Raw genomic sequence first — 11,509 nt, 5'->3', positions numbered from 1 at the left:
AGTTTTCAGAATACAGATCTTTTACCCCTTTGGTTATGTTTATTCCTAGGTATCTTATTGTTTTTGTAAATTGTAAATTGGGATTGTAAATGGGATTGATTCCTTAATTTCTCTTTCTGCTTCTTCAATGGTGTATAGAAATGCAGCAGATGGTGTTGAGGAAACTGGACAGTGACAAGCAAAACAATGTAACTGGACCACACACAAAAATAAATTCCAAATGGAGTAAGGACACAAATATGAGACTTGAAACTATAAAAATTCTAGAGGACAACATAGATAGTAATTTCTTTGACACCAGCCAAAGCAACTACTTTCTACCTATGTCTCCTGAAGCAAGGTAAACAAAAACGAAAATAAACTACTGGGACTTAACATAAAGCTTCTGAAAACAGAAGCTAAGGAAACAGTCAACAAAACTAAAAGGCAACCTACAGAAGGGGAGAAGGCATTTGAAAATAGGCATTTGCAGGGGAAGGCATTTGCAGATATATCTGATAAAGGGTCAGTATCCAAAATATATAAAGAACTTATGAAACTCAACAACCAAAAAATGAATAATCCAGTTAAAAAATGGGAAGAAGACATGAATAGACACTTTTTCAGAGAAGACATACAGACAGCAACAGACACATGAAAAGATGCTCAACATCACTCATCATCAGGGAAATACAAATCAAAACTACAATGAGATACCACTTTACACCTGTCAGAATGGCTAAAATTAACAACACAAGAAAGAACAGGTGTTGGCCAGGATGTAGAGGAGGTGAACCCTCTTGCACTGTTGGTGGGAATGCACACTGGTTCAGCCATTGTGGAAAACAATATGAAGGTTCCTCAAAAAGTTAAAAATAGAACTACCTTAGGATCCAGCAATTGCGTTACTAGGTATTTACCGAAAGATGATAAAAATATTAATTCAAAGGACTACATGTGCCCTGATGTTTATAGCAGTATTATCTACATTTGCAAAATTATGGAAACAGTTGAAATGTCCATCCACTGAGGAATGAATAAAGAAAAAGTTGTGTGTGTGTGTGTACACATAATGAATATAATATACATATTGCATATTATATATTACATGTAATATATAATATATGTAATAATAACTCAGCCATAAAAAATAATGAAATCTTGCCATTTGCAATTACATTGACGGAGTTAGACAGTCTTATGCTAAACAAAATAAGTCAGTCGGAGAAAGACGAATATTATATACTTTCACTCATATGTGGGATTTAAGAAACAAAACAAAAGAGCAAAGGGGCAAAAAAAAAAAGAGAGAAGGAAGCAAACCAAGAAACAGACTCATGACTATAGACAACAGACTGATGGTTATCAGAGGGGGAGTGGGTGGGGGGATGGGTGAAAGGGGTGATGATGATGAAGGAGTGCGGTGACGAGTGGTGGGTGTTGTGTGAAGGTGTTGAATCACTATATTGTATACCTGAAACTAATATTACACTGTATGTCACCTAACTGGAATTTAAATAAAATTTTTTTAAAAGTTCAGATTTTCATCAGTTCTCTTGAAAAAATCAGAAAATGTAGCAATAATGGACCCACATTCCACATAGTGGCAATCCCCTAGCGCCCTTCAAGCCACTGTTTTCATTAGCATCACCTGCTTAACACCCTCAGGCATTTTCATTAGCAAACCTTGATACGTAGTTTAACAACTGGAAGGAAAGTAATTATTGCTATCATTTCATCAAATTATATATATATGTATATATTTATCTAACTTATTATTTTTATATTCATAGAGTTGTCTATAATTGGAGTGCCTTATTTATTTAAGGATTCTCTTATTAAATTACATTCATATGATAATCTGTAAGATCGAAGCCACTAGATTGGGATAGAAATAGAGTCACATTTTTATATTTCTCCCATCAATCACTTGAGTAAACGCCTATATTCATCAGGAAACCTAGCATCAGCTCTCTCTCCTTCACTTCCCTCCTGTTTATCTATAAAAACAAAGCAGTCCTGCTGACAGAATACTGGAAAGGGAATTTTGAAAATGCTAACCGCTTACTTGCAGTAATGGCTTTTTATCTGCCCCTGTTTCTTTTGCTCTCACAAAGTTTCAGGCCCAAAGATTGGAGCCACAGTCTGATCTGTGCTTGCTGCAAACAAGCTCAGATCCCCGAGAAAGTGCAGAAAAGGCAACTCTGACAGAGTCACACCTTTCTTCCTAACCTACCTAACAAAGTTAGCTGGATTTGGAAAACAATGGTGGCTGTCTTTAAACTTTTCCAGAGTATTCCCTTACAAGGCTACATATAGGGGTTTCTGTAGGACCCTACTGAGAAGGATACAACCTGCAAAATTCCTTACAGTTGGATTTGAATCACCCTTAGCAACTCTGGGATCCTTTTAGTCTAAATGGCACTTTTATTCTTTAGAAAATCTCTAAGACTGAACCTCAAAGAAAAGGTGTGGACTGAGATCCCTGACTCCACCTAGGAGTTTCCCAGATCCAGGTGCAAACTCACCCACCTGTTCTCCTAGAACACAAAGTGGTATTACAGGAGGGAGATTTTCTTTCTCCCCACCCTGCCAAAGGGCAAAAATTGTGATGTTCTTCAAGGAAATTAGCCCAAGTTTATGTACTTCATGTTATTGTTATATTAAGCTGGTTGGATTGCCATCACAAAATATCACAGACTGTGTGGCTCAAGCAACAGAAATTCATCTTCTCTGAGCTCTGGAGGCCAGAAGTCCATAATCAATGTTATGGCGGATTCAATTCTGGTGAGGATTCTCATCCTGGCTTGTAAATTCCCACTTTCTTTCTGCGTCCCTTTGACCCTTTGTTGTATGTGCTTGCAGTCAGAGCTCTGTGTCCCTTTTTCTTCTAACAAGGATCCTAGCCTTGTTGGATTAAAGCCCCACCCTTATGACTTCATTTAACCTCATTTAGATAACTCCCTAAGTGCCCTACGTTTGAATACAGTCAAATTGGGGATTAGAGCTTCAACATATTAATTTTGGGGGACACAATTCAATCCACAACAATTGGTATTAAGCTTTGATACATGTGAAACTAATATGCTCTCCATATCACGAGGAAAGGTGGCTGTTAGTATGGTAAATTAAGCTGACATTCACAGCCATACACACATAAAACTTAGATTCACAAAGTATCAGTTAAGAACAAATTTCCAAAGGCCATGTAAGTAATTGTATTATAATTCTAAACCATTACTGCCAACATTTATAAAATAGCAATACTAATACCTACTTCTCAAGAGTTAACGATTTTTCCTCAACTCTCCTTAGTAGATATAATTGTTTCCCTTCCACATCACCGCGATACTTTTTGCATAGCTCAATTCAAGCAATGATACTTTATATTATAATTGATTGTTCTATCCTACTCGATTTTTGAAGGCCAGAACTGTGCCTTCTTATCTTTGAAAAGCAGGCTTTATATCAGGACCTTGCAATACTCTAGGCATCCAATAAATATTTATTGTACCAAATAACTAATTAGCTCCAAGTTAATGTGTTTTTTAAACATGAAAAATACATGGTGAGAAATAATGATTAGCAAATTTAAGATTATGTTTGTATCATTTAACAGTAATAATTTAATAATTTTTAGTCTGTTGTTACATAATATTCTTTTCAAATTTACCAAAAATTTGTGTTAAACTCTCACATGATGCATTTCAAAGGGGAAACCAGATACAAGATTTTTTTTTTTTTTTTTGGTATTAATACTATTCAAAGTGAACTCTAGGGTTTTAAACTAACAATGATTGTTCTTTGTAACTTTTTTTTCCCTTCATAACATTTTAAAAATGTTCTGAGTTGAAGAATATTTGAATTATTTCCCTCTGTACAAATGCTTGCTCATCTTTAATATTTACTGATAACATATATAATCTAGTCAGACCTGAAGACTGACCACCAACTTTAATTCTTTACAAGTAATAATTCTAGCAGTTTCATGTGTGAGTAGTTGAGGTGGGAAAAGAAAAAGTGGTCCTAATTCTGTGTAAGAACAATCCATTCCAGCATAAACATTTTAACCTGAATCATACACACTCAAAGTGGCAGGAACTGCAGGGAATCAAGCTAACATTTATCGGCCATGTATTATGTGTTTGGAATGGCCTATGTTATCTATTGTAATTTTCACAACAATCATATTAGGGGTGGATTCTATCCATTTGAGGTTAGTTAAGAAAATAAAGTTCAGAGAGTTTAAATAACTCAGTGCCTCAATGTCACATAGCCAGTAAATAACCAAAGCCAAATTCGAATTCAGATATATCTGATTCCAGAACTCATGATCTACATCAGTAGGAATGATATTACAAGGCAGTAGTAGTTCTCTCTCTTGGAACATTTGTGCCTTTTCTAAAGGGAAGGGAGTATTAAGTGGGAATTTTCATTACCAAGTTCTGAGCGCTCACTGTTCTAGTTTAAAATTTATATCAAATAGGACATATCCAATAGCTTTGCCTTTACTCAGCCTCTCTCCCTTGGCAGTATGCACCATGGTCCTAAATTGTTTTACCCCCACTTAGTTCACACACAGAAAATATCTTTCGGTGATCTTGGTAATCTACTAGGTAGCAATATTGTAAAACTATTTACCGAATGTCAAATTGTGCATGATTTAATCGTTCTCAACTCCACATCCTTCTGTATCTCCTCCTGTGGCAACAGGGTTAGAAGCTTGCAAACTATATTTTAGAGACACTTTGCCAAGCTAGAGGATTAAGTGCCAACTTTTCTTAAATTCTTAAAAGCTCTGTACTGAGTAGCACCCTTTTGCCTTGTATTAATTGTCTGAAGATTCTCATCCCAGGTCCGATTTAACTCATCTGGCCAGTTTTAATTAAGCAGTATTAGCAGAGGTTTGAAAAGTGGGAGGTGCTGAGAGACTTGCAAATATTGGCCCAGCTCTGTTGGGGTCCCCACTTCAGGGCTTTTGAAAGGAACAGCCTTGCAGTTCTCAGGGTGTCTGGGTGGCTCTGTTGGTTAAGTCAGGACTCTTGATTTTGACTTAGGTCATGATCTCAGGGTCAGGAGATGGAGGCCCCTGTTGGGTTCTACGCTGGAGCCTGCTTAAGATTTTATCCCTCTCCCTCCGCACCTAACCCTGCCCCACATGTGAATGCTCTGTCTCAAAAAAAAAAAAAAAAGAAAAGGAAAGAAAGAAAAGAAAAGAAAAGAGAAAGAAAGAAAGAAAGAAAAAAAGAAAGAAAGAAGTAGCCCTGTGGCTTTAACACAAGCAGAAGCTCAAAGAAGTTTCTCCAGCAGCTAAGAAGTCACTGGTGGCTCATGGGTTCCAGCACAATATGGCAGCAGCTCCCTGGTATTCTGCTTCTGTTTCTCCAGTCTTTTCAACAGTTTTGTAACCAATTTTCTGCATTAAACTTTACTCGGCTTGAACTACCTAAAGCGTTGTTTAATATCCTAACTGGAAACATAAGATATTACCTTTCCTTCCCTATCTATCCCATAATTGTTAAAGGAGAGTTATGAATTTTAAACTCATTAATCTTTGACACATTAAAATTTAAAGAATACATTTCTAGTAAGAAGCACATCATATATCTTTATAAGACTTAACTGCTTGTTTTTTTTTTTAAATGTACTAGTGCTTCAGGAGTTCATAAAAATTCTTGTCACTGGAATAAAACTATTTTCTTTCTTTATAGAACTGTGAAATGGAGGACATTTAGTCCTGTGAAATTTGAACCCAAGTTATTTAAGTACTTGCAGATTGACTGAGGATTTACAGTTACATGATTTTAAAAGAACACTGAATCTGGAGAATTCTCTTTCAAGCATACTACTGTGTGAAATGCAGTGTTTCAGAATTAATTTATTTCCTTCTGCACTAAGAATCTCCTTAGCAGAAAAAAAATGAGTCCTGGCATGGATGAATTCTAAGGTCTTTTCTAGTCCTCATATCTTTGTTCTGTTTTATATGTTAATTGAAAAGTTATATCTGAGTTATTAATGGGCTTCACAAGTTCATTTCTAGTTCTTTTCTGTGTTAACACATGTCTGTGAGCAAGTGCCTTTATCTCTGAGTCTCACCTCTTCATTGATATAATGAGAGATTTGAAATAGATGGTATTTATGTTTCCTGCTTACTCTAAAACCATCTTTGGTTCCAGTTTAACTGTTCTTTGTTTTGAGCAATAATTAAATTGATTTATCATATGGCTTGAAACTTGGTTTTCTTATTCATAAAACTGAAATAATTATAATCAAATGAAATGTCAGACATAAAAGTGATTTATGCAAAGCACTACAATATAATATCATGACTCTGTTATTTAATATAGTAGGTGAACGTATATCTGTGGTGTTTATACGTTGACGTGCACCCATCTAATTTTATTAAAGTATCTAGGTTTCACAACACTTTCTTTGAAGTTGAGAAATTTCTAGTGGCAGCCACCCTTATCTGGATTTGTCACTTTATCTCATTAGAGTTAATAAAAGCTGAGGCTACTAAGTGAAGAAATTGGGCCTTTTATTTAGGACACGGGTATTTGGCCAACCCCAACTAGTCAGCCATTCAAATACTGTTTAATTAATTAAGAGCTTGGAACCGCCTATTGAAGCTGGGTGACTAATTAGACACATTATTATGTAAGTCCTACAAAAGTTAAAAGTGCCATTTTAAGCTTTTCTGGAGAAGCAAAAGAACATAGAACCCTAGAGCTGAAATGGAGTCTCTGCTTCCGGGCTTTTCCTAAACCATACAAGGTAGTTATTTCTTCTACACTCAAAACCTTTAAGATAGGTTATTTCACAACCCATGACACCAACACGCATGATTTAAAAGATTCTGTGAGAAGTTATATCCATTCCACTTTTTAGACATGATTTCTATTACCATGAACAAATAAGACAGAAAGGATTTCAGAAGACAGATACTCATTAGAGTCATAATAATTATATTAGGAATAATGGCTTTGGAGTTCAGTTTAATCACTTATTTTCTACTGACTTTTGGGGTTTCTACCTTCTGCCATAAACAGCTCTGTACTGAGTAGCACCCTTTTGCCTTGTATTAATTGTCTGAAGATTCTCATCCCAGGTCCGATTTTACTCGTCTGGCCAGTTTTAATTATTTCTAAGTCCTCAGTTGTCCAGACAAAACGGGCTCTGTATCTTACTCTTTTTCCATTAATTGAGAGTGGGGTTTTGAGTAAATCAGATAAACTGACTATAACAAGCCACATAGTGTGTTATTTCCTTACAGATGACCATATAAGTGGTGACAAATCAGCTCAAAGTCAAGTATCTGTGTCTAATCCAACATCTAGAACCTGAACTCTGCCGTGCTTTTTTTGCAGGCCCTGGGGAAAACGGGCTCTGACCAGCACAGATGTGTATGATAATTATACCAGTAAGCCAAAACAATCATTAAAATGTGAAGAATAAACTTCTGGTAATAAGAATACAACACACTGGCACAAAACAATATTTTTGAAAAAAAAATCCCTTTAAACTTATATCTAATGGAAAATGAGAATGCATTATTATCTTTTTTATTTATTTATTTTTTTTTTTTTTTTGCATTTTGGGGATCAAAAAACTGAAACTTGGATTAAGTAATTTATCCAAGATCTTTACCAGAAAATGGCAGAGCTGTGACCTGGATCCCTGTCTCTGGAGCTTCAAAACTCACAATCTTAATCCATGTATCTACTACCCTTTTAATGAAGTCAGAAAAAAAGACAGAAAAGTTCATATAATAACAAAAAAACTTGAATGTAGTTTTGGGGGCAGTGGGGAAAAACAGGGTGGGAGAGGGGTGGAAAAATGTAGTCAAGAGGTACAAACTTCCAGTAACAAGATAAGTAAGTACTGGAGAAAGAAAGCACAGCATGATGACTATATTTAACACTGCTGTATGAAATACATAAAAGTTGTTAAGGGAGCAACTCCTAAGAGTTGTCATCATAAGGAAAATTACTCTTTTTTTTTTTTTTTTGTTTCTCTTTTCATTGTGTCTATATGAGATAATGGCCGGCAACTAAAGTTATGATAATTATTTCACAATATCTGTAAGTGAAACCATTATGCTATACACCTTAAGCTTACAGTGATGCATGCCAGTTATATCTCAATACCACTGGGGAAAATTTCAGTTAAAAAACTTCCTAATACAAGGAGAGGCTGGGTCTATGAATAAACTAGAATAAGAATTGATACATTTATTTTGTTTGTTTGTTTCTTTTCTCTTTCAAAAAAAGGTTTTTCCTCAACATACATGTTCTAACACTATTTAGCTCTTGATACCAACCCAACCACAGACCATAATCCTCCTTTGATTGAAGAATATTCATTCAGTCTTTCATTAAGTGTAATGCACCATCTTCCATGTTGATTTTTCATATGTTAATCAAAATATGTAAGGAAATAGATATCTATTTATTTTAGGCAAGCTTCGTATTCATAGATGAGTGAAAGGACATTCTAACTATTCTCTACCAACAAAACGCATTTTTACACATTATATCTTTTAAGGTAAGTAACCATCTTCCTTTTATGAAGACTTCCTAGTGGTTCAGAAAAAAACTGATATAAGCTCAGAGTTATTAAAAGTAAAATTTTCAGGGGCACCTGGGTGGTTCAGTGGGTGAAGCCTCTGCCTTCGGCTCGGGATGTGATCTCAGGGTCCTGGGATCGAGCCCCACGTAGGGCTCTCTGCTCAGGAGGGAGCCTGCTTCCCCCTCTCTCTCTGCCTGTCTCTCTGCCTGCTTGTGAGCTCTCTTTTTCAGTCAAATTAATAAAATATTTTTTAAGAAGCATAATTTTCAAAAAAACTGAAACACATGAATCTCATGGAAATACATAGTAGGCATATGTCAAAGGTTTGACTTTTCAATGAGGGATCTAGTAGAATTGCAAAGCTGGTCCAGAGGTGGATAGGAAAGACTGCTATATATAGTTAGTGAATTTAAGAGAGAATGCTGAAATAAAAATAGGTTGAGATCATATAGGGCAATAAAACCGTAACCTTTTGTGTTATCTTTCTACCAGACAAAATCATTTGTATTGATTTCTGAACAAAAATAATTTGCGACTTTACCTTTTTAAGAAAAATATTTTAACATTTATCTTCTTAGAATTGGGGCCTAATCAATAATAAATAGCATGTTAAAAAATGCATTATTCCAGAGGACTGGATAATCTTTGGGAGGAACTATTACACAATGCTTTGCTTTATCACTGAAAAGGCATGCACTCATCAGTTTGTCTTATTTTCAAGTTAAGATAATTTTTCATATTATTCTCTACCCTGTAAAAAAATAATACTTTGTCTAATACTATGTGTCTACACTTTGTATGCAATATTTTACTTAGTTCTCATGAATATCAATAAGCATAAGGCTTTTTAGGAAACTGATTATTTGCTTGGAAAACATTTTTTTTTTTTTAAGATTTTATTTATTTATTTCACACACAGAGAGAAAGCACTTGCAGAGGAAGCAGCAGGTAGAGGGAGAGGGAGAACCAGGCTCTCTGCCAAGCAGGGAGCCAATGCGGGGCTGGATCCCAGGACTCTGGGACCATGACCTGAGCCAAAAGCAGATTCTTAACCATCTGAGCCAGGTGGTTAATCTGAGCCATTTTCCAGGTGCCCCTGGAAAACGTTCTTATGAGAATAAACTTAAAGGAGTTTGAATATTTTAAGATTGTTGAGATATAGAGCCAAATTCAATTCTACAAAGGATATGGCTATCTGCACTATTCATATAGCGAAGTCTACTCTTACTCTCATACTGATAGAGTTGGGCATCATATTTTAAAAATCATGCAATCTGGTAGATGCAAAATAAAAAAACTCATTTCAATTTACCTATATATATCTGGTTACTTATAGAGTTGATATTTTAAAACATGGTTTTATTATTTTCTTTTAAAATTATTATTTGCTTATTTTTCTATTTAGGTATCAGTGCCAATGTTTTCTATTACTTTCAGCTTTTAATATCTAAGGGACATTAACCCTTTGTGTTTTATTCTTATACATCAAAGAGCTTGTCATAAATAGTACTAATAGAATATTTTATGTGAGGAATAATATCCTAAATGAGATTCATCTGTACTAACTTGAAACTCAACGTAAGATTATGCTAATAAAGATGTAATGTTTCCTCTTGTTCCATTAAAACTCTCTTAATGAAAAATGTTTTATGTGAAAACTATATATACAAGTAATGTTAATAAGGGTGGGGAATCGAAACTCGAGGAAACACAGGGATATTTGTAAATCCAAAATTCTTTGTAAATTGACTACAAAGAGTATATTAATAAGTAGAGTATGGCTTTAGCGGATTATATTTTGAACAATTTAGAAAAACTGGGCAATCTTCCGTAATAGTTTATATCATTGTTTTTGTGATGTGTTTGTAACATAAAATAAAAACTGAAACCAAAGTATACCCAACATTATTTATATTAAATAATGTGTGTATATATGTATTAATATATATGTATAAACCAAAATATATCATCACTGCTTTTGGTATTTCAAAGGTTTTCTCTGGTAACACTACTATAGATCCATTTAAAAGATGGGTATACTTTTTTAAAATTATCCATTCTTCCAATAACTGAAAAAAACGGTCATTGAATTGACCTACAATAACCATTGAAGGCACTGGTTATTGTAATCTTTTCTAATTTATAACAACTTGGAATTTATATGTAACATTTATGAACAATTACAAACAATACATAACAGATTTAAAGTAAAATAATGTCACATAAAATACATATATGTTTATATACATATAAAAATACACATGTATACCGTTCGGAGAACAAGAGAGCAATTATAGTAAATATTGGAAAAACATGATTTTTTTGGAGCTCTGTAGAACCTTGCCTAAAGTGATGCATATAAGAGTTCTAGAAACCCTTAAGGTCACTTTTTTTGTTTGCTGTTGTTGGGGGTGAGGTGAACTCAAAGAAATTGTGTGCCATTCAGGTTCTCTGCCAAGATCCAGATATCCACTAGCTTGAAGGGTGAGTCAGAATGAACCCATAGTCCTTCGATTTCCTTTCCCTCGCTCCCTCCTCTAGCTGCGGAAGCCAAAGATTGGAAGCTTGGCTTTGCCTGGCGGGGTGGGAAAGGGGGGAAGGTGAAGGGGCGGGGGAAGAACAGGCGGGAAGGGAGTTGGTTTGGGGGCCGAACGCCCCCCCCCCCAAAAAAAAAAACGCACTGGGAAAATTCTCCGGGCCTTGGTCGTGGACTGCGCTTTCTCCTGGTGTGGCGGGCGCGGGAGAGCTGGGTGGCTACTGGGCCTGGCCGCTTGCACCGACGTCCGCTCGCCCAGCTCCGCCCCAGTTACGCGGGTCATGGGTTCGAGCTCGCGTGGGACTCGGTGATGCCCGCCCTCATCCCTCCACCTGCGCTGCACACTTCGAGTTCCATGAAGTCCTCCGGGCGCGTCCTCTCTCACTTACTCTTTGAGAGGCAGGAGCCAACAGTTGGTCCTTCCTT

Source organism: Lontra canadensis, unplaced genomic scaffold (genome assembly GCF_010015895.1).
Source record: "Lontra canadensis isolate GAN:19392208 unplaced genomic scaffold, GSC_riverotter_1.0 scaffold52, whole genome shotgun sequence".
Taxonomy (NCBI): domain Eukaryota; kingdom Metazoa; phylum Chordata; class Mammalia; order Carnivora; family Mustelidae; genus Lontra; species Lontra canadensis.
Note: the sequence above shows the minus strand (reverse complement) of the source record.